Genomic DNA, 25,593 nt, shown 5'->3' on the forward strand with positions numbered 1-25,593 from the left:
ATGTAGGGTTATTACATGAAGTAACACCAATAAAGATAAAACTCAAACCAGGTGCCATACCGCCAAGAGTGAAACAATACCCAATATCAAGAGAAGCAGAGGAAGGGATTAGGGAGACAATGAATGCACTCCTGAACCAAGGTATAATAGTGCCATAAAACTCCCCATGTAACACCGCCATCTTTCCGATTAAAAAAGCAAAAGGAGGTGCGTGGAGGATGATCCAAGTACTCCGCCCACTTAATGACGTCATTCAAAATGAGTTCCCGCTAGTGCCTAACCCGGTATCAATACTGTGCAGTATACCCAAAGAATCTACATGTTTTACTGTGGTTGACATAAAGAATGCCTTCTTCTCCATACCACTTGACCCAGGATCACAGTACCTCACAGCATTTACACTGGGAAATAACAGATATGAACATCGCAGACTCCCACAGGGGTATTGCGAAAGTCCAAGTATTTTTAACAGAGTATTACGAGAGGACATTGGAAATATAGATGTAGGGAGCACCATTATACAATACGTAGACGATTTACTCGTCTGTAGCAAAACATAAGAAAAGTATAGAGAAGACTCTATAAGACTGTTAAACGTGTTAGCTACCAAAGGATACAAGGTTGATAAAGGGAAACTACAATATTGCCTTGCCGAAGTTGTATACCTCGGACAGTTAATATCGAAAGATGGAAAACGGAAACTCCCTGACAGGGCAGCTGCTATACGTAACATAATAATAGCAAAGACAGTGAAGGACATGCACAAATTTCTTGCCATATGTAACTATTGCTGAGCATGGATCCTTGATTATGCAGCATACACACGCCCATTATTGCAAGCATTAAAAGAAGCGCAAAAAGGTAGAGCCCCAATAAAATGGACACATGACATGATGGCTCAGTATTTCAGACTGAAAGACCTTATCGCTGAGACTCCAGTCCTCGCGAACCCAGATTATGAGAGGGAATTTTTCTTGTTCTCACACTGCAATGGAACACTGATGACAGCAGTGTTGACACAGAAAACATCATTAGGCCACAAACCATTCGCCTACTACAGCGGAACACTGGATGCAGTGATGCAGGGTCACTTTACGTGTGAACAGGCCCTCACAGCCGCGGCCTTCACCATTGAAAAAAGTGCCACAATTGTAATGGGATGTTCAGTAACATTGTATGCAGAGCATTCACTATTTGCAATTCTTGAGCGGTCAAAATCAACACTGACAACACAGAGGGCAACCGCATATGGGATAATAATTTCAAGACCCAACGGGCATGTGGTCAGGTGTAAAACAGTAAACCCAGCCATGTACTAAGGAGGATATGCAGGGACACGACTGTGCAACCTATGAGGGGGAGGGTGATGATATTCCCAAGGCAAGTGAAAACACCCTGAAGGAGGGGGAAATATACTTCATAGATGGTTGAGCATCAATAAACCCAGAAACAGGAGAGAAGCATGTAGGGATGGCAGTAGTACGAATGGAGGAAGATAGCTATGAAACGATCGTCCAAAAGCATCTCCCGTCCCATTACTCCGCACAAGCGGCTGAACTAACTGCATTAATTGAAACATTACGTAGAGCCAAAGGATGCACAGTGACCATATACTCAGATTCAGCATATGCAACTACCACTGTCCATTCAGGACTATCACGCTGGCGTAGAAGAGGGTTCAGACGAGCAGATGGCTCACCAGTACAGTACGCCACACTATTGAATGAATTAATAGAGGCGTAGCCAGAGCCATCAGTAGTGGCAGTGGTGAAATGCCAAGCCCATACCAACAACACAGATGCAATCTGATTGGGAAACGTGGCAGCCGACGCAGCAGCAAAGGAGACCTTGTATTTCAATATGACACAGAGCGGCTGAGTGCATTGTTAAAGCCGCACCATAGAATCACTAGAAGAAGCCTATAGTAACACACCCATAACACAGCTAATAGAGTTACAGAGAAGAGCACCATTGGAGGAACAAGAATTATGGAGCAAGCGGGGATGTAAACAATCAGCCACAGACTTCATTTGGAGGCAGGAGACAACAGGGAAGGTAGTGATGCCGGTAGAATTACTAGAGCTAGCATTCCAACAGCTGCACTTTCCAGCCCATGTAGCGAAACAACACATCGCCGCAGACATTCAGGAACATTGGTTTGTCCCAAACATACAGGAACATCTGTCAAAATTTATCATAGACTGTACCACATGTCAAACATACAATTCATGAATGACATTGAGGACATTGCGACGTACTTTGCCACGACCGGCAGGGCCCGTCAGAGAACTCCACATAGATTATGCAGATATGGGGGAGAGATGTAACGGGGCAAGATATTTAATTGTGCTAGTATGTCCTTTCTCAAGGTGGGTGGAGGCGGGTCCATGCCCCCACCCAGACGCGAAGTGCACAGAAAAGATTCTGGTGAGAGAAGTGTTTTCCCGGTGGGGAATATGTGACGTGATACGGTCGGACAATGGCACACACTTTGTGAATGACCTCTTCAAAGAAGTAACGTCACTCTTAGGGGTGAAGCACAAACTGTGTTCCATTTATCATCTGATGGCCAATGGAGTGGTGGAAAAGATCAACGGTCTGCTCAAGAGTAAACTATCGAAATTGTGTAATACACTAAAGAAAAACTGGGTGTATTGCTTGCCCTTAGCACTGTTCCAACTCAGAACGCCACCATGCAAGGACCACCATTTGAGCCCCCATGAAATTGTGACTGGGAGGTGGATACACACACCACAGTGCTCGGGGAAGAATTTAAGGAATACTTGAGTCAGCTGATGCACGCAGTAAGCAGCATAGCGCGACAAATAGCACCGCCTTTTACTGAAAATGTGCCAACTGATACTACCACGCCTGCTACAGATAGCCCAACTGGGTCGCTGATACCAGGAGCACAGGTATATGTGAGGAGTTTTGTCAGTGATGGAATTCACCAAGGTTTCATGGCCCATATGAAGTGATTTACAGTACTCCCACTGCAGTGAAAGTAAAGGGACTGAAATATTGGGTGCACCTCTCAGCTGTGAGGAGGGCACGCGATAGTACACTCCCTCAGAGCGAACAGGAATGTGCAAGTGGTACTATAAGTGAGGTTGGGATGCAGTGACAACCTAATCAAATGGAAAAGGAATTTGTATGGAGCAAAGACAATGATGTGTCTTCTGATTTGCCTTGCCCTACTTCTCTGTTTTTCTTCGTTCCACTCTCTTTTCATCACTATAGCTTCCTCCTGCTATAAAAATGCACAGTAAAAGTGGACATAAGTGAAGTTGATAACAGAAAAATGTATAATAATACGTAAAGCAACCGTAAACAAAAACAATGAGTAAACATGATGTGTAAATATATATAATGTACATATTCAGGTGACTTAACAAATTTGTATCATCCCTCCAGGTGACAAAATGGCCCAACGAAGTACACTCACAGAGAACACATTAATATTAGATAGCAATAGGGATGCCATTAGGGCTAATAAGTTCAGTAATGTTGAATGTGTTTTGAAATGTGCTGCTGTTTTGCTTTCTGTGATGTTGTTCTTCATGGCCTGGTATTACACTCTTTTATCTCTGGTTAATGACATGCACAAAGGGGGGCAAAACTGATACGAGAGGGGTCAAGCCTAATATGGACTGGAGTAAAGACAATGGGCCTCATTACGAGTCCGGCGTTAACCGAGGCGGTAAAACCGCCTGGTTAACGCCGGACTCGTATTACCATTCCGCCTCCGTGATTCCCGGAATTACCGGGGCATCACAACCCCGGCTTTCCGGGAATCACGGAGGCGGAATGGTGTAAATCCCCATTCCCATTGAGTCCTATGGGACTCAATGGGAATCGGGATCATGGAAACACCGGCAGCATCTTGTAATGCTGCCGGTGTTTCCTCGTCCGCCTGCAGGCGGGCGGTGTTAAACCCGCCAGGTCAGACCTGGCGGGAACATCACCTCCCGCCTGCAGGGGTCGGGATCAGGCGGTCCGGAAACAACGGTGGCGGCGGGTTTACCGCCACCGTTATTTCCGGACCGCAAGGGTCGTCATGAGGCCCAATATGAGGAGAAACATATATCATTGGTATTAACGATACAAATGTGACACAAGCTTCAGAGCACGCTCCTGCTGATCCAATAATTGTCTCCTTGCCACATCCGGGCATAAATATGAGTAATGATTATGAATCAAATGAATATGATGGCGACTATTATTGGCCGAGTAACTTAGCCAACACAAGTATGCATGCACAGACAACTATAGAACCTACCTCATATTACGCTGCTGCTACTAGCGAGTATACACATGCCATATTCGACAGCAATGATACTGCCTGGGCTGGAATGTTCCCAATACATTATCAAAAGGTGAGAAGTTATAAGGAGGAAGGGAAAAGGAGAGGGAAAAGGGGGGCGTGAAGGAAAAGATACAATATTTATCATGACCTGGGGTTAGATGAAATAGAACACCCCCGCCACCCTCATCAATCTAACAAATGGTATTCAGACATGAGTGCTATGGCAAAGCAAGCAACAAATGAAAGCTGCTACTTCTGTTCACTCATACTGCATGCATCAGGTACACCCAAAATGTTAGTACCACAGGAAGTGCCCTTGTCGGAGGCTCAATGTTTGATTCACTTAGTTCTGTGTAGGATAAAAAGCACCTTCCAGGCACACACCGTCACTATAGAGAGGCTGGGGAATGAGCGAAAATGCACGAGCCAGCGTCAAGGAGTAATTTGCACCAGAGAGCCATTTCTTGTCATAAAAGGAACGAGGTATGCAGAGAACAAATGGCATGATGAAACCATTGAATGCAAAGCAGAAGCACTCCGGGGACTAGCTGAGGACTCCTTCCAATGGATAAAGGAAGTGTGTGCCCCTATTTGGTCGCAACACGTCACTAAGCTAACATGGATCACAGCACTGGAAAAGCCTAGAAAAATACAAAAAGAAGTACCACAAGAACTATGCTTCCATGGGGAAGGGAAACTGAACATGGGGGAGGCAAGGAAATGCAACAAGACCATAATAATACCTGATATGAAGAAAGGTACCGCAGCACTGATGGACATTTACTGGATCTGCGGCAAACAAGCCTACCTGCATCTACCTGCATCCTGGAAAGGTACTTGTGCCTTAGCCACCCTCCATACAGCCTTGATGGTAATACCCGAAAGCAACATCCAAGGAGCAGCAGCAGAATCGGCTGGCAGATCGACAGCAGAAGAATTTACGGGCAAATCAGCAGCAGGGCAATCGGCTGACCCATCGACAGCGCCCCAACAAGTAAAAACAGAACTTCCAGCTTATGAACTGTTGTCAGAACACAAGTTTAAAACAAAGTTATCACGAAGGAATAGATCATCCAACTAAATTTCGTCTGAATCATCAAAACTCCTTGCTGAGATCCCACAAAAGGACAAACTCTTCTCATCCGCAGAGACATTTTTTGCATCGCTCCTAGTGCCAGAGCTCCAAGCAAGAGCAAATGCCAAATGGTTACAGATAGTGTGCTGGGAGCTAATCCAACTGGCTAACGACACTGAAGAAGGATTCAACGTTATAAAAAATAGAGCTCTTTGCCCTGGGCCTAATGACAATGCAAAACCGATATGTTCTAGATCTCCTCACGGCGATGGACGGTGGTGTTTGCCGAAAAATCGGGGGAGCATGTTGCACATTCGTGCCATCTGAAGATGCAGATAACTGGACACTCTCACATGTGATAACAGCAGTTCACAACTTAGGAGAGAGGATGAGAACAGAGGGCGGAGCAGAAGAAAGTACATGGTTTGACAACATGTTCAGCTGGATACCCTCATGGGTAAATGTAATGATGAAAATACTGGTTCCCATCATCGTCTTTGTGCTGCTATTCTTCTGTGTGTGCCAATTAGGACTCCGGTGTTGTGCAAAAAGTATGCCTACCTCAACTATGATGATGGTAGCAATGGGCCGACCGACAACGGTAGCAACTATGATAGATGCACAAATAAAAACAGGGGAACATAACACTCCAAAATACAGGATGACTGCCATCTATAGGCAATATGGGGACAGGGTTGATAATTTATACCACACCACCATCAAGGAACCAGGAGAATTACAATGGTATAAAGAGGTATGGATAGACCTGGATGGGGATGGTGGGATATACCTAACATGCACCCCAGACGAATATGCAAGGAAAGGTAATAGCTTGAGAAGTGTATGCAGAGCATGGATGCCAATAAAAGGCACCCCAGCCTGGGAAGAAGCAGTTGCTGAAGCTGAGTACTACCAAAGGGAGAATGAAAGAAAACAAGTGTCATGATTCGTTACTTTAGATGTAACGAAAGGGGGGAATGTGTGGGAGCGAGGGGCCAGCAGAACCCTCGCATCCTTTACTTCTCAGTACAAAACTTGGACCAAGTCCTCCAGTAGTGGGTTCACCCCTTGCCCTTATGCAATGTCGTCGTTGGTTAACATTTGCGCAGATGGGACCACTGAGCAGGACACAGGGCATCCATTTTTGTACCCCCTTTCGACTCCATCTTGGTGACTAGGCCTCACTGCGATAGTACAAAATGGTTCACATTCCCTTTCTCGCAGCGGCCAGACGCGCATGGCACATGGCCCCCACCATCTTTCCCATTCTGACTGGAAAACTCTGCTGCTCCATTCTCACGCCGAATCCGGAGGTACTTGCAACAAATAATAAATGTAGCACATCACTACCACTAACAAATGTCACATACCAGAGATTCTTATGAACGCAGACCCTCACTTCAATGAGTGTATTATGGTGGTCAAGGCCCTTAACCTAAGGCCTCTATAATCCAATGTAACTGATAGTATAGATGCACGTGTGACGTTTATAGAGACATGATTAGTTATTCAAAGATTTCGAACGATTATTAATTAGTGCATGCATTTTGAGAATATATTATGTTAGCTTAGCTAGTGACCACCCTGCTTCACAGCAACCTGACCTTCACCCATTCGGAGCACAGATGCCTGACGTCCATCCTCCCGCCAACCAAGCAGCCAACCCGGAGGAAGAGATGCCACCCACACCATGGGCACAATGTGAACTGTCCAATCCAGGACCAACGTAGTATCCTAGGTTAGTTGCGTCATTTGCCCTCTAAAATGTATTGTAACATTAATTTTGGTCAGAGCGCTCTCAGAGGCAACAGAGATCTTTTAACGCCATTTACTTATATAAACCTTGCCTTGAACTCTCGCAGCCTGCTCTCTTTGCCTCATTCCCCGTCCGTGGTGTGTCCGTTTTATTCTTCTGCATGAGAAAAACGGGGAGGGCACAAACACAGCCCAACACACACACCCACACACACACATTCACAAGTAACAGGCACTCCCTCATTCTCACCTGCAACAGTCATCATACCCTCACTCATTACACATAACACAAGTAAACACTCATACATACACATATATACCTCAAATGCCTCAAACGAAATGCAGGCAAAATAATGATCATCACAAAAAACAGAGGAGAAAACCACTGCATCCCTTGGCCAAGGGAACTCGGTACAACCCCAGTCCCATCCTCGACTGTAAAAAACCTGGGTGTCCTGAGGGACAACAAACTTTCTCTAGCGCCACAAGTAAATGCTCTACTCAAGAAATGCTTCTTTCTGCTGAGAGCCGTAAAAAGGATCCTACCATTCATATAATTCACCAACAAACTGTTTACCGTATTCGCTTTCATCATGTCCACAGTAGATTACGCCAATTGCCTGTACCTGGGTATGCCTGAACGACTTCTAAAAAATCTGCAATGCATACAAACTGCGGTGACCAGATTGCTCCTCAAACTACCCCGAAGAGAACACATCACACCAGCGCTGAAAACACTACATTGGCTACCAATAAAACAGTGAATCAAATTCAAGTCAATATGCGTCACACTCAGAGCAATCCACAACCAAGGCACAGAGTTCCTGAGAGGCAAATTAAGCCTACATCACCCAAAAAGGACACTCAGATCAAGCAACAACATCCACTTGGAACCGAAGCCCTACAACAAATGAAATCTCGGAGGATCCTCGTTCTCTCACCTCGCACCAAAAACGTGAATTATTTGAATTTACCAAAGAACATACATAACACAAGAGGGCACCTACTATTCAGAAAACTCCCCAAAATCTGCCTCTTCACTGCGTAACTAGAATAATTCCCACAGGAGCATACACATAGCTGAAATATTGATAAGTGAAGAAACCGATCCCGGATCCTACTAAGCAACCAACCACAAACATAATCTATGGAAGACATTCTATGATATACCAAACTTACAAACTGAGAGATAGTTATGACATGACGAAAATAAAGATCGAACATACAGCTAGACCAGGACGGAAGGACAAGAACGATTTATCAATAGCACCCTGGCCCCAAATTACACACAAGCACCAACAGACCACTGACAGAAATAGATAGCAAGGGAGTAGGGGACTGCTTATCTACAGCACCAATACCAGAGGGGGGGAATAGACACACCCTGTCCCTTTTCACTAATATCAAATAAATCACAGCCGGGAACGCGCCACACCATCACTCACAACAATTAGATGGACAAGAAAGTAAAGTGGCATTCATGCTTACCTGCAGGAATGTTAGATAAATAGAACAAGATCTGCAAGTACTTAGAAACATAACCTACTCACCCAAGCTCAAATCTTTCCATACATAATTCACACGAAAATCCACACAACCATTTCTCACGCAGCAAACCGCACGCACTTAACCACACTGCAACAACAACAAACAAACAACACATAAGCTGCACCAACAGCACACAAGGTTTTGCACCGGTCCGATACTCACACCAAAGCTCAATGCACGGTGGAAGCCAAACTGAAGCCGCCAACAGCACACCACTTCGCTCACTTTCCTACTCCCTCTTCACCCGACTATCACCCGCTTTCTTGTTTTACAGGTCCACCTGAGCACATGGGGACCCATTACGTTGCTGACTGTGTGCAGTATAAATACCTTTAACATTAATATTTAACGTAAATGAACTTACCTTCTGACCTTGTCCAGAAGTTACCTCCCCACGCACAAGCTCCTGGGTAGCACGAACAGGAACCTGCAATCAAAGATCGCATCATGGTTCCTGCACATGCATGCAAGTACCGGAGCGCTGATGATGAAGTGCCCCACTCCTTTATATGTGTGGGGATATACAAAATACAGCTCAGCAGCCAGTATTCTATATTGGTCATGCAAGGTTGGGGAAGAAAATGCTCTGGCTTTGCATGGCCCATTGGACATGCACAGCAGGAGAACAGAACTATCAAAGGGAAAGCGTTTTTCTTTTGACAGTTCATGCCAGACTAGGAGCACTCACTCAACTGCAAAAAGCAGTGGGTCGGCGCCCATTCCTCCCTTGTCCTCTGCGTCTTGCCATCTCAGCTGCGGTGTTCCTCAGGGATCTGCTCTGTCTCCCATTCTTTTCAATATCTATATCTTCCTGTTGGTGCGCCTCATCCCCTCCCTCAGTGGCAGGTGCTATTCTTACGCTGACGATACCCAGCTTCTAATCCATTGTGATCTCGATGAGGCTGGAGCGTCGGTGTGTCTGAACAAGTGCCTGACGGCCGTGTGTCGGTGATTGGGCCACAAATGGTTGAAACTGAATGGGGACAAAACAGAGGAGTTGATGGTGGGATTTCCCACTATTCCTTCACTCTGGATCTCATCCTTTTGACCCTCCTCTGTTGGCCCACTCCCGGTGCCCTCTACTAAGGTTAAAAATCTGGGTGTCCTTATGACTAAGAATTTATCAATGGAATCTCAGGTTTCGGTGGTCTGCCAGACGGGTCATCTTCAGCTGAAAATATTGAGAAAGACCCTCCATTTCATCCTGCGCACACTCCGCCATCTTGTGGTAGCTGCTATGATTATGAGAAAGCTAGATAATAGCAACACCCTGTATCTGGCCCAGACTAAGGGGCAGCTAGGGTGGCAACCGAGTCCCCCTATCGGGCTCATTTTACCCCCCTACTTTGTTTTCTGCACTGGCTCCCGGTAGCCCAGTGCATCCAGTTCAAGTCGCTATGCATAGTGCACCGTGTTCTCCATGACCAAGGGGCAGAATATCTGCAAACTAAGTTTGTACGCTATATTTCTAATTGCCCACTTCGGTCAGCAGTCTCTGGTCTGCTCTGTGTGCCGTCCTTTCAGCTCACCCGGGTGGGGGGTTGGGCCTTTTCTATTGCTGCTGTCCAGCTCTGGAATGTTCACCCTCCTCCCCTGAGGCTCCTTGCAAATCATCTGTCTTTCTGTAAAGCTCTAAAAACCCTCTTGTTCTGATTCTTGTTCTGCTTGCTGCTCCTTTTCTGTCCGGCTCTTGGGCTCCTTCTCTCTAGCGCCATGATGCCTCCGGGCGACAGTTCACTTTACTAAATCACATAACATAACATAACATACACTGGGATGACTCCTCCATAATGGGCAAGGGTGCACATCGGTCGGCGCCCCTCCTCTCATTTTGGAAGAGCTACCACTGATACACCCTCAATTAATCTATTCACAGGGTCAGTGTGGCTGGACATTAAATACTGTTGACTTTGAACCATGTACATGAACTGCGCTGTTGCACTGTTGCCAATACAGTGATTTTGAGCACATAAAGGGATGCATAGACATGCCCTAGAGGTAGCTCAGCAGGTTGAGTGACTGTTGCTGAGATATTTTATATTTAACTCTAGCTGTAAATCGTTTGACTTTTTACTATTCCTTATAGAAAACAAGTGCTATAAAATGTGTTCGGACATGGGATGGGTTGGGCGCTTGCTTAAATTCAGGGCAGGGGGGGCGGAATTGTCCCCAAAAGTGAAAATCAAAAGTTTGCACCCATGAACCCACAGTTTAATTTCCTATTAACTGCTGTCAGCAAAGTAGAATCATTATTGTGGCAATAAGACCTGAGGCGGTGGGCCAATACCACCCCAGGTAATGCCCCTGGGGTCGTAGTTACGCTCGGGCCTTAACAAAGCCCCTGGGCGGTATTGTCCCGCCGCCGAAGGTCTTATAGCAATTAGTACCCCAGCCCGTTAGACCGGGGTACTAATGGCATTTTTTTCTGTTTCGACAGAAGAAAAAAAAAAAGTTGGAAAAAAATGGCTGCCGGGAAAGGGGAAACGTAGTCCGTTTTCCCTTTCCATGGCGGCGATCGGGAGCGGACGCGCTGGGAACAGAAGTGTTTCCAGGGCATTCGCTCCAAGAAAAGAAGAAAAAAGAAGGTAAGTGGGGTTGGGAGGGTGGTGAGGGGATAGTTTGCGGGGGAGGGGGTGGAGGGAAAAAAAACGTACCTGAGTCCCCGGCGGGGGACGAAGGCAGAGCGGGGATTGCCCCGTTTCGAGCCTCCTCATTGGCTAAGGGGCTGGCACGCCCCTCGCCAGGAACAGAGTACCCGGCACGCAAGGCGTACACAGGAATACCATGTGGTATGGCTCGGAAAAGAGCCAATCCACATGTTGTATTACCCGGTGCGCAGCGCGTGCCGGGTACTAATTGCGATTAAGCAGTTTGACAAGCATATATCTTTATAAATATATATTGTGTGATAGAACACAAAGGAAGGGGCACAACAATCACAGGGTATCTGTGTGATAGTCTGGCAATTATTTTTGTTTTTAATGAAAACTAGGGAATGTTAGTTCAAGAATCATGTTTCACTTCGGAAATGTCTTTTTTATTTTTTTCTATGCAAGTGCAAGCTGCACATTTGGAAAACAATAGTGTGCCCAGCATGAGGAATGCTGCTTTTAATAGCTATGGCCCCCACCATAGTAATCTTCAGGGCACATTGATTCCGGTGATGTCCCTTTCAGGTCAGAAAAAAGAACACAGGCTGAGCAAATAGGAACTACAAACATGGCGTGAATGCCTGCTGAGCAAACAGAGCTCCTTTAAGGCGCCTATAAAGTGTTCTTTGCAAGAAAAGGGGAAGGGGCGCAGACCAACAATTACGGGAACCAAAGGAGCAAATATGGGGGGCAATTGCCCCTCTTTGCCACCCTCAAGGGACCTATTAATTAAAAGGGCATTAAATAAAATAAAACTAATGCAAGCCCCACCAAACTCCGTCTTCTATCTCCGCTGCTCCAACCATCTCTCTGCTCATCCGCATCCCCACGTCACACCAGTTCCATGGTACGAGTCGCCAACAAGCGAGATGAGCATTCCACGTAGCAGACAAAGTCCACCACTACACAAAGCAGGATTTTAAAGCCTTGATTGTCACACTACAGAGAACATTGAAAGCCAGTAAAAGGGGGGTGGGTGACGGGAGATGAGGGCCTGGAGCTGGACAACAATAATAGGGAAAGATGAAAGATGTCACCTGAATCAAACAAGGTGAAACTGCAGCAGGTGCACTTAAGTGACAGAGTGGGGACCAAGTTAGAACCATGCAAGAGAATTATTGACTCTTCAGGGCAATCAAAGCCCTATATAAGATCCCAATATAATAATGGAATGGGGGCAGTAAGAGGGGTGATACTGTTGAGGGATATATCTCAAACCCTGGCTGAGATCAGAGCCAAAAGAGAGCTGACTGCTAAAATTCTGCTAAGGGCTATATCCCTTTATCGGTCTGAAACCAAAGCAAATAGAGAACAAGCTGCTGCAGCCGTTTTAGGGCTACATCTCAGGCTCTCTCATGAGCCAGAGAATCACAAGAAAGAACAAGAACTTGCTGAGGTTGGAAGCCTTGACCCAAGATGTCATCCATGGATATGTGGTCTAGGATAATGCAGCATCATAATGACCTTAAGAAAGGGAGAAGGAATTCATGCTGACCTGTGTGTCTAACAGTAATACCCTAAAAGAAGTGTGGTGTCAATTCTTCCTTTTAGGAGCATGCATAAAAATCTGGGTAAATTTGCCCAGCCATGAATTGCCACTCTATGCTTTCCTGCACACCCACACGTTGAGTGGCACTTTCTGAAAAAACTTAAAGTGCACCACGTGTTCGGTGCGTGCCCAGGTTTTCAGCTCTCTGCACCACCAAAGCATCCAATGTATCCCCTGCCTGATGCTCTGTTTTTCTTTTTTCTAATTGCATGGGGCCCCCAGTGGTCCCCCACCATTTAAATCGGTATACCATATTAGAAGCTTGACAAGCAGGGAAATGATTGGAATCCAGAACAGACAGAGTTAACCCTGTATTTTACTCCTTTTGACACTCTTCAAAAAGGCAAATTAAAGCATTGGTGTTGGCTAGTAAATGTTCTGGCTCGCCCTAGATCTATCCCCACTTCAAGTCTAAATAGAGCCAATCCTCAAGACCTCGGTTCTGGCTAGGACTAGTATCTCTTTAAATAGTGGCACTGTTGGGCCTCACAATTACCACGGTCAAGAAATCTCCGGCAGTCCAGTTACACATGGCCAACTTTTGTCCCATTTTGAAACTCCTTTTTCTCACTAAATTTCTTGACAATACTGAAGGTCTGCAACTGCATCTATTATCAAAACCCAAGATACCATCATGTTACAGACCCTGTGGTGACCATCATTATGTACTTAGTTTACAATAATGTATACGTTTATAATTGTTCATTTATAACGTGCTTAATTTTTTAAATTTTTTTTATTTTAGTATTTAATCAAAAATTTGATTTTTACAACAGCTTAGTTTCTTTTCATCATGTTTAATCACATTTAGTCTCTTGGCTTTAAGTCTTAAGTAACTGATTATTTTATTTGCTGTTGAGAGTAGTAGGACGTCCATGTCAATACAGAAGATTTATTTTGCATTACTTTCCAAAGCAAATTTTTCAGTTAGGGCATAGAGGATCTTAAATGTTGCTAATTGCCACTATGTACGATCACCACTAATTATTCTTTTCCACCATGTTTCTTCGTCAGTTACTGTTGAGTGTTGGCAGATGTATTTCATGTAAGGATGCAGAATATCTGTCAGATTTGGGCAGGACAGTAGAAGATGGCGAACAGTCTCTTTCTCTTTTGCACAAAATCTGCAAATATTAGTCGGCAATTGATTTCTTATATGACGGATTTCGTTTGTGTCTAAAAGGTTTAGTCTTGCTCTCATTATAACATTGCGCGCTGCTCTGCTCAGGAATTTTTTGATGTAGTTCTGGAGGTCGTCTTGTTTTATCCATAATAAGGGTAGGTGAGAGACGAGCTTGTATTCGGACGCTGCATCTAAGGTATGTATCCAATCCATTTCTTTTATTTTTTTGGTTATTCTTGTGGGGTTTTTGAGCAGGTCGTCTTCTGTGCACTCGATGGTTTTTAATAGAGCCTGGTTTTCTTTTTTCCATTGGTTTAAGATTGGACAGCTTCCTCCTAAAATTTCTTTGTGCATTAGCTTGTGGAGGAAGGAGGGGTTAGGGAGGATACATTTCCTATAGAGCATCAGTGTGTTGCAGTCCACAGTGCCTTGGAGAGAGAGCAAACTGAGTTCTCGTCGTATCAGTATAATCGGAGTTGAGTCTGGTAGGTTGAGAGTCGTCCTCCAGAAATAGGATTCCAGTTTTGGCCAAAGAGTCTTAGGTAGACATGGCATAGCTTCTGATCCATATGTTAGACTGGGGACCACTTTTTGTTTGTAGAAGTTCAGTAATGGAATGGTAGAACATTTTCCAGATTTTCTGTTTATTGCTTTGCCTTTAGTTGCTAGGCTTCGAGCTTTGTCAAACAGAGATTCTTGCATGGCTGTATTATTTAATGAGTTATCTAAGTTTACGCCGAGGTATTTAAAGTTCTTTACTTTTTCAATTTTGTTTTTTTCCAGGAACCAATTTGGTTTGACTTGTGTTTTGGCTGAGCGCTCCATCACCATGATTTTTGTTTTGTCAGTGTTAATTTCTAGGTTACTTTCATTGCAAAATAGTTGTAGATTGGTGAGTTGGCGTTGCAAGCCTATAGGCGTTAGATCCAATAAGATAAGATCGTCCGCATAAAGCAGTCTGCTGATGCTTGTTTGTGCTATTCTCGGTGGAAAAGATCTGATCAGTTTTTCAGAGTATTTATAATCTCCCATATAGGCGATAAAAATGCCGGTGCCAACGGGCAGCCTTGTTTTACTCCTCTTTGTGTTTTAATTCGAGTAGATAGACTGCCTTGGTGATTTAGTCTCACTTTGATGTTAGTATCCATATGAAGAGCTTTGATTGGGTTTAGGATGTCGATTGGGCAGCCCCAGGGGGATAATTTCTGCCAGAGTCTGGTGTGATCGACTCTGTCAAATGCTTTAGAGAAGTCTATAAAGGCTGTGTACACTTTTGGGTAACCTTTTTTTACTTTGTTTTTTAAGATGGTCAGAAGAAGGATGTTGATCGTGGTTCCTAGTGTTTTTTTGAAGCCCGCTTGAAAGTTGTCATTACAAGGGGCACATGTGGCCCAGGATTGGATTTTTTTCAAGAGGAGGGAGCCAAAGACTTTTCCTATGGGGGCAAGTAAGGCGATAGGTCGATAGTTGGAGGGATCTTGTTTGTCACCTTTCTTATAAATCGGGACCACTATTGCGGACTGCCATGTTGGAGGAATTGATTTTACGGCCATACATCGTGTAAATACAGTTCTTATAAATTTAGCCCATTCGACAGGGTGTGACTTTAGATCGAAATTAGTGATGCCGTCCGGACCCGGGGCTCGAGATTTGTTCAGTTTTTTGATGATGTCACTGATATCATCTAAATCATCCAGCTTTGTCCATGTATGAGTTTGCTTAAGAATTTTCGCCTCAGTCGTCGATGGATGTAGAAACGTATATTCTGATGAGGCGTCTGGTAGTTCAAAAAGTGATTTGAAATGAGCCGCCCAAGTGAGTTCATCAATTGAATTTGTGATTTCTGGGCCGCTGGTTGAAGATGTTTTGTTAAGTAACGACCAAAATTCTTTCGAGTTATTAGAGCAGATGGATTTCAACATAGTTTCAGCGTCTTGCTGGTGTAGGGTCCATCTGTGTCTTCTTACCCAAGTTTTGTATTCTCTCGTTAGGACTGTAATAGCTATAGTTCTTTTGTTCATAGGAAGAGTTGTTATAGATCTTTTAGCTTTCCTAAAGGCGCGGCGTCTCACAACCAGGAGTTTATCATATGAGTGGATGGGAGCTTGAGAGTATTTGTTACAGTTACGTTTCTGCATCTTGTATGAAATCAGCATGGGGGCATAGTCCGTGGCCTCAGATTTTAGTGTCTCGTTTGTGTTCGCATACCGATTCGTTAGATCTCTTATATTTTGTGCCGAAAGCCGTAATCTATTTTTTGGTTATTTTGTTCTAGACCAAACTCCATCTTGTCCTGGTTTGTATATGATGATTTCCATGTAGTTAGCAAAATATTGTGGTCGCTAGATGTAGTTTGATGGACGTCAAAGGAGGTTATTAGGTGTAGGATAGGTTCAGAAACAAAAGTATAATCAATAGTAGACGCTGATTTATTATTTGCCCATGTTGGAGGGCGAGAGTTGCTTTTATATACTATGTCCAAGTTGTGCAAATGTCTCGAGTTCATCAATTTGGTCCACGCTTCACCTCGTCGTTCACTTGGTGTTTTTTTCTTTGGTAGAGTTCTGGTTGCATAGGGCGTTTAGGTCGCCACATATTATAATGTGGAACGTATTGTAGGTGGTTTGTATTTCATCAACTGTGGTTTCTATTAGGCTCAAAAAGTTTTTTTGGTCGATTGCAGCTGGGTTCCAATAGACATTTAGTATTGCCACAGGAATTAGATGTTGAAGTACCTCATTTGGAGAAGCCTGTTTCCATGTTAGTAACAATGCGAGCAGTGAGTAATTTGAGATGATAATGCTTGTTATAGACAGGCCACTGTTGATGCGGCATGCAGTGAGCAATCCCGAGGACGGACGACCAATCGAGGGTTTCGATGCCGGTGCCAGACGGAGATCAAAGCTGTCGAGAGACGTAGTTTTAGTCAGCCAGGTTTCCCGAAAGAACCACAAATTGACTGATCCTAGGTTGACATCGCTGGGTGAGGTTAGGTGCTTAAATCCTCTAGTGTTCCATGATCCAAGTCTAAGATCGTGAGGTGGGCTTTTTTGTGTATTCGTAGAGTCTCGCAGAGTTGGCCTTTCCATGAGTTGCTACTTTGATCGATGCATTGCAAGAGCATTTGGGAGCCATGCCCAAAAGTCAGTTGAGGTCGATTTTTTTGTTATGAGTGTTGGTGGCAGCTCTAGTGTAGAATGGATGGTCTTGGTGAGATTCCTATGTTGATCATATCGTTCTTTGCGGAAAGCTATTTTTGCTTCCTGCTTTTCTTTGGAATCATCATCAAGCTTAGTTAAGGTTTGAGTTGATTGGGGTGGAACTTTGGTCTGAGTCGATGATGGAGTATGTGGGTTTTGATATGCAGGCTCTGAGATGTCTTGATGCGAGTGTCTGCGTTCATATGAGCCTGAATTTGTATTGTGTTTTGGTCTTGAGTAATGGCCGTCTTCGTTGTTTTCTGGTCGCTTTTTCCGTGTCGATTCAGTGTTTTTGAAACTTGAGCATTCGGAGATGTTTGTCTGCTGTGAGAGATGGTATCCCAGAGATGTAAAGTCTCGTTCTTGGTCTATCAGCTTGTTTTTAATCCTTCTTGAGGTAATATGGAGTTGGCATCTAGCTCTTCCGTGATAATGACTTGGTTCGACAATCCTCAAATCGTCTGTTGTGATTTGGGTCAATTTTGGGATGAGATGTATCAAGGTCTGGACTCCTCTTCTGTTTAATATGATTTCATCTCTATTGTCCTTCGTTTGTTCCAGATTTAGCGTGTTGTGAGTTTGTTGTAGGGTATTTGGGTCGTGTAGTGTAGACAGTGGATTTTCTTGGACTCTTTCTTCGTTCGTGACTTCGTCGTGATGGGTCATGCAAGTGTTTTGTAGTTGGTCTATCCGATTTGTTTGTGCGCTCTAGTTGGACACTGTCTCCTCTTTCTACTTTTGGTTCACATTTATTTTGGTCAACCTTCCAGCTGACGCTTCTGGTTTGCATGTTTACTTCTGTTTTTTGTTTATTTAGCGTCGAGCGTTCACTCTTCTTTCTACGTTCTTCAAGTGTTAGAAAAATCGGTGAATTTTCTAATAATTTGTTTTTGGGGTTGGTGTGGCTCATTGTGGTCTTGGTTTGTGAGTCCAATTTAGAAAGATTGGTTTTATTTTCTTGTAGATGAGATGGGGTGCCCGAATCAGAAGTAATATCTAAGTGCTCTGTGAGATCCATTAAATCAGAGTTTAGCACAGAGTCCTCATTTGTTTTTGGAGAGCTCCTAGTGACCTGGCTTGTTTGGTTTTCAGTATGTTGCGGTAGTTTGTTTTGAAAAGTCTGTTGACTTGTAAGTAATGTACTAGTTTTAGAGCCCAGGTTGGAATTGGTTTTTATTGTCAGAGGAGCTTTGTTTGAGGTGTCAGGGGTAGAGGGATTGTTTAAGTTTGTGGGTCTAATTCAGTCAAAAATTGAGTAAGGTTGTTCCATTGAGTCTTTTGCTGCTTTACTTTTATTTTCTTCGTCGTCGATTATTAGGGCGATGTTGGTGATTGATCCGTTTATGGGTTGTAAAAGTGACTGTTGAATTTTTAGAGGAATTGAAATCGTTTTTTCAACTTCGATATTTTTATGTAAATTTTCAGCTGTAAGATCGATCATTGGTGCAGCAACGTTGGTTTGGTTCATTGTTCCATTTGCTGATGATCGTTTTTCTAAAAGGCTCATGGTCGATTCTATTTTCTGGAGGCATGCATTTATATTAGCCAAGCTCGTACAAGGGATTTTCGGTGTATCTTTTTGGGCTGTGAGATAGGCTTCAAGAAAATTAAGTTTCGTATGGTTCATGGATTGAAGTACTGTGTGGTCTTTCAGTGTGTCGTGGAGAGATTCGTAGAGCTTGGTGAAAAGAATCAAGGCAATAGTTAATGCTGACATATATGACAGTAAATCCGGTTTCTTTGAAGGTGTTTCATTTGTAGATGTGGAAGGTTTTCTGCATTGACCATGAGTATGGGGTGGAGGTAATGTAAAAGCTCGATCTATTGTTGCGTGGATCATGGCCGTGGAATGATTTTCTCTTTTCTTTAAGTTCTTGGGACAGGTGATTTGTGTGGCTGGTTTTGTTGGCTTCTCCTTGCTTTTCTAACTCCTGTTGATTAATATTATGCTGCTCAATTAGGGATGAAGGTGGTGAGGTGATTTCATCCTGTGAGGCTAAGTAGAGTAGTGATGACAATGGAGGGGAGATCGGGGTAGCTGTTTGTTTCTTGTGTTGCGGAACAGTTGACACAGCCCCAGGCTCCGTGACACGTTGTGGCTCATTTGTTAGTTGAGTATGGGGGGTGATCGGTGGAGGTAATGAGGGGGCTAGGATTTGAGATGAAAGTGGAATGTGGCCAAAGATTAAGTCATCCGGAATCACTATGGAGATAGTTTTATCTGATATACAACCACTTTCTACGTCAGTAGGTTTGAGTTTTTTTTTTCGTGAGCAGTGGGTTGGTTTTTGAGGGGGTTGATGTGGTCTTTTCATTTTTGTCGATTTTCCTGTGCTTACTGAGTGGTTGGAGTTCCTGGACGGCGTCCAATAATTGAATGTCAAAAAGCTCATATATGCTGCTTTTGCAGCTTTCGCCACTTTGTTTTTTCTTTTGGAAAAACTTGTCAGTGTTGATAATGGGGAGAGTTTTACTCCTATATTTTTCTCACTTCAGGGTTTTCCTTTGTATTTGCTTACTTTCATATTTGCTGTGTTTTTTTGTTTTTTTTCGTTGTTTTGTTTAATGATGTTGTTTTTAAGATGTCTTTTTCTTTTCCTTTTGGACGTCGATTGCGTTTGGCGTGGGCGTTTTTTTGGGTTGGTTGTGCTTGTTTTTGTGTTTTGAATTAGTTGCGCTTCTTGGAGGTGGGTAACAGGAGCTTCAAAGGTTTCCGGTCGCTCCTGCTCCGATGACGTCTGTGGCGGGACGTGCAATTGACGGTCCGCAGTAGTCTCCAGCTCCAGCCAGGGCGCCTCTCTCCCTTCCACGCGTGGCTGCGGCAGCACCGCGCCCCCACCCTCCGCATGTATGTGGGCGAGGACGATGCGAGAAGCCGCAGATACACCGCCGCCCACCGGCTCCATGGCGGCCCGGGGCAATCTCGAATCTCCGGTGGCCTCATCAGCCGGGCCCCATGAGGGCTTCGTACCAGGGCAGACAGAGGGGACCAGCAATGCTGGAGGGGCCGCCGGGGCCTCCGCTGGCAATTTCAGGCGGCAAGATCCGGACCAGGACCCAGACCCGCCAGAGGTTGCTCCTCAACTGCAGACACAGCACCCCCTTCGGGGTGAACCGCTAAGCGAGAGGGGAGAGACTTGGCGGTTGGGGTCATATTTGCCGGTCTGAAAATAGAGTCTGTATTTATTTGTTCAGTATGCGTGACCGATTTTTCCAGCTCCTCTGTTGGTTTCAGAAAAGGATCAGTAAAAGGTTGAGAGCCATTTGATGTGGACCACAGGCTTTTGGTAGAAGTCCATGTGGATAATTTGGAGGCTTTCTTTCCCACTTTATTTCCAGTAGTTTTAACAGTGGGTTTAGCTAATTTAGTGGAAACTGCTTGGTGATTTTTGAAGTTCATCTTGAAGGAGTTTGCTGCACTGTGGGCAAGATCGCAAGCTTTTCAGGCGTCCATTTTCATCCTCTTGTGGAGTCTGGGGGGTGGGCAGTCAGTTCAGTCATGCCAGCCCTGACTGCAGGACTGCCACTCTCCGCCACTCCGCGTCCGCTCCGCGGTAGGACCAAGGTTTAATGGTGTAGCTCCTCCTTCAGGTAAAGGTAAACAGAGAAAGCAGACCAAACAGAAAGGAGACTGCAGGACTGCCACTCTCCGCCACTCTGCGTCCGCTCGGCAGTAGGTCCAAGGTTTTATGGTGTAGCTCCTCCTTCAGGTAAAGGTAGACAGAGAAAGCACACCAAACAGAAAGGAGACTGCAGGACTGCCACTCTCCGCCACTCCGCGTCCGCTCCGCGGTAGGTCCAAGGTTTTATGGTGTAGCTCCTCCTTCGAGTAAAGGTAGACAGAGAAAGCAGACCAAACAGAAAGGAGACTGCAGGACTGCCACTCTCTGCCACTCCGGGCTGAATACCAGAGATCGGTTTCTAAGCATGGATGAGGATTCAAACCTGTGTTGACCTGCATTGTCTTGCTTCAAGACGAACACGTTGCCCCTGAGCTATCCCTCCTCCCCTAGTCACAGCAAAGTACAATGCAGATTCTCTGTAGAGCAAAATTAATAGTATTTGCCAGTTTTTTCTTTCAATTTCTTATAAAGTAAGTTAGCTAGCTCTAATGCCCAGACATAAATACACAATGTACTCATTACATTATTACAACACTGTGCTTCTTGAGTCACATTGTTACAGACTATGGGCCTCATCACGACCCAGGCGGTAAGGGGTTAACGGCGCCGTAAAAGGTGTCGGCGCCGTTGAACCCTTACCGCCTAATTACGAGGTCCCTTTGCGGGTCCCGACATTAAAGGCTGGTTTTACCAGCCATTAGGGAAGGAACCCACAAAAGGACTTTCGGGGTAATTACGGTACCGCAATTTGCAGTACCGTAATTACCACCTTCCCCATTCCCATTGAGCCCTATGGGGGCAAAAATGGGAATGGAGAAGGGCCAATGGTGAATGGGGAATTACTGCCCCGCCAACCTTGGATCGGGCGGTAATTCCGCCATTCACCATGACGGAGTTGGTAAAATACCTCCGTCAACCATGGCGCTAATAGCGCCATGGTTAACGCCAGGGTCGTAATGAGGCCCTATGTCTCCCTCTTTGGATGAAATGCAACAAGAATTTGAATAACTCGTTTGACCAAATGACTACTATAAAAGGTATGAACCGTTTGCGCGTGTTTTTTTTACTTAGGAACAATGTTTTCTTTAGTGTCCTGGATGAGTTATGGGCCTTGTGACTGTTCTGGAAACCAGACGCTTATTGTCAAGTACATCACTTTGCCAAGCCCTTTTGCAGCCACTTCCTCAGGAAGCTTACATGTTCTCAGACGGAGACTGTCATATTGCAGCTTGAACACATGCTATGCTCCCTGTTTGCTCACTCTCCTGGTCTATTGGCACACATGTTCGTCTTTGCAGCATGGTGGCCTGTGGTCTGTCTGCTACACAGCGTCACATCCAAAGCGCTGCACTTACTCACCTGTGACCACTCAGTCTTGGATTTTTGTGTCAGAACCTGTTGGTGTCATCAGGGACTGTGGGCATGCTGAGACCAATGCATTTTTTGCAACTACGATGATGGTAGAGCAAATTGTCCATACAAGAAAGACTGCTGAATGTGATCAGATTTACACTGTCGTTGAATATCTCTATTCTTTGAGCATTAGATCAGCTTTGTTAATATCTGTAGTATATTAACTGTAGTACAGTAACGGTGTAGTATTATTTTTTATAAGATTGTCATTAGATGTATTGTTAAAAGATGTTTTTTAGAAGGCTGCATGTATTGTTTTTGGCTTTGATATTCTGATATAGTGTGTAGTTGTAAATAGATGAGTATTTTGATATGAAATAACAGTTTGAAAATTGTATCGATACACTGTAACATACTGCGTTAATAAATTGAAAAAGACCCTAACTAGTGGGATCCTACCCGCAGGTTATTTGACCATGTTTGTTCTCGGTAGAGGGGCTCCCAGACCTTTGCATGAATAAAAACAAATCATAATTAATATAAGACAAAGCAACAAGCTACTTGCCTGTTTCCCCTAGAGCCTAGCTAATCTTAGATGACTTCTTGGAACTTCCTTTTCCAGGTCATTTGCCTCATGGTCCCATTTAAGGCATATGAACAGACGCACCGTGCATCACAAAATAGTCTCTGCTCTTCTGTGCTTAATGTCTCTTCATGTAAACATTTCCTTTGTTTCTGTGCCTGCTTAATTCTTGATTTCTTGATTTTAATGACATTATAGGATCTTCCTTTCCCGGTGTTCTTTGATACTTTGCTCTTTCTGGTTCTCTCTTTATTGAAATTGAAAGAATTCATGAATCTGCTTCGGAGATGCTTTCCTGAATTTGGATTTTTCATCAATTTCTGGCTCTATTCCTTTACCATATTAAGCTGAATCATTGTAACATCATAAGGACAGCATCAGGGAAGTCAGACACATTTTTTTTGATACTATGAACACTTTGGTATGCTGACCTGTCCACCCTTCCGATGACAGTGCTTTTCAAAAGGTGCTGTATTTTTCAGTAAAGAATAGGGCTGATCGAAATTGATAAATTATGTTCCACCTTCCGTGCAAGCGCAATCTGAAAGATTTCGATCTGCTTTGCCAAAATCCTCTGTTCCGTTACTCCTGCGTATCGAAAAGGACAGTGCAAGTTTCTCCTGCCGTCTCGCCACCCAAAACAAGCCAGGCAAAGTTTGTATTGCTGCTGCATAAACATGGCACACATCGAAAAGAGCAGCACAAAGTTGCTTTTGCCACTGTGCATACCTTGTACAAATAAAAAAAAAGCTGCTCAAAGTTCCATGTGCCGCTGTGCAAACCTAGCTCAATTTGAAAAGAGTGGCCCAAAGTTTCTTGTGCCACTTAGTGAACTAGTACAAATCGAACAAAAATCTGCACAAAGTTTCTCATGCCACTGCACAAACCTAGCACAAATTGATAAGAGCGGCACAAAGTTTCTCCTGCTGTTGCACAAACATACCATGAATCTGTTCGAAGTTGCTTGTGCCACTGTATGGGCCAAGTACAGTTCGGAAAAACCATGCCAAATTTCTTGTGCTGCTGCTCCAGCCAAGCCTGAATCAAACAAACAAGCTGCATGAAGTTTCTCATTCTGCAATAAAAAACTAGTACAAATCCAAAATAAGCCAATGCAAAGTTTCTCGTGTTTCTGCATGAAACTAGCATGGATTGTGGCGTGGAAAAACATGCAAAGTTTCTCATGCCATTGCATGAAACTACCACAGATCGAAAAAGATCCACTCAGAGATTCTCGTGCTGCTGTACAAAACTAGTGCGGATCAAAAAAAGTCCCACATGAAGTTTCTCATGTAGCGAATCTCGCATGGGTCGATAAAAGACTTGCACAAAGTTTCTTGTGTCGCTGCACAATCCACTCACAAATCAAAAATCCAAGCAAAGTTTTTCGTGTTGCTGCGTGAAACTAGCACGAATCATGGAAAAGCATGCAAGGTTTCTCATGCTGCAGCATGAAACTACCATAGATTGAAGAAGACCCGCCCACAGTTCTTCGTTCCGCGGTACAAAAATAGTACGGATTGAAAAAAGACCCTAACAAATTTTCTTGTGTTTCAAAGCTAGCACTGACCAATAAAGATTCTCACAAAGTTTCTCAGGTCGCTGCATGAACCGCTCATAAATAGGAAAAAACATGCAAAATTTCTCGTCAGGCTACACAAAACTACCATGCGAAGGAAACGCCACCGCCCACGCGAAACCACAAAAAAGGGTGAAATTTCAGGGTCGCAGGAAAAGTAATGCTGATTTTGTGGATCCGGCAGAAGCGGAATCCAGTGCAGATTCCCCACCATTTTCTTTGTGGGTGAATATTTCACTCACCCCTAGTAAGGAGCAAAGATTATATAAGGCTGGTACATGGCTAGGGAAAGAAGGTAGCTTTCCTGGAGTTGGTCAAACATTAGGTTGTGAGGCTAGAGATTGATGCTCCAGGACCATAAAAGAAACTTATGAATCCGGACCACAGAAGCAAACTGGCAGATCAAGCAGCATTTAAATTCCATTCCTCATTTGGTAGGCTGACCAAACTGCTGCTGCTTAGAATGTTGATAGGCCAGAGAAGCTGGGTGACCGGAGCAGCTTGAAGGCACTGAGAATGCATACCAGAGAGAGATGCACTAATTTCCTTGCATTTAGGCTGGACACACCATACTTAACAAGAGAAATAGGCAGTATATTGTTTAGGTAGGTAGACCAGAGGACTGGGGTTCACACATTCACCATCACATTCAGAGCACCCAGGGCCCTACAATCGCTCCCCCGGTATAAAGACAGAGGACTCAGCCAAGGGCACGTTGGAACTGTCCTTTATTTTCCATAAAAAACAGGGATCATACAGGAAAAGGCAAAATCTCCAGCAATCACAGCTCCTGAGCCCGTGTCAGGGGATTTTGTTGAGGTCTGATGTCACAAGTTGGGACTCTTCCCCAAAAACCTAAGAGGTCACATTATTGGGTAGCTGGGGTGGTAGTGACTATAGCCGGCACCTATTGAGATTAGCAAACTGGCCCTCTCATGTCAGGTGGCTTTGCTTGAGCCTTCCCCACAAACTATCTATTAGATTGTTGCATGGTCATAGGATTACAATTGGCCCTTTCCCTTTGTTATCCACCCCCGGATTTGTGTTCCCTAATTGGCTGGAGTGGGTCTCCTCAGGCCTGGGGCCCAGCTCTGTTCTCAGTGCTCTGTGTACCTTCCCAAGGTGATGAGAAAGAGTGTAGGCCTCATTACAAGTCAGGCGGTAACCCTGCAGGTGTTGCTTGTGGTTTGCCACCGGACTCGTAATATTTTACTGACGCCAGACTTCCCGGTGCCACTGGGTTATTAC

Source organism: Ambystoma mexicanum, chromosome 14 (genome assembly GCF_040938575.1).
Source record: "Ambystoma mexicanum isolate Mex_15411 chromosome 14, UKY_AmexF1_1, whole genome shotgun sequence".
In the NCBI taxonomy this organism is placed as follows: Eukaryota; Metazoa; Chordata; class Amphibia; order Caudata; family Ambystomatidae; genus Ambystoma; species Ambystoma mexicanum.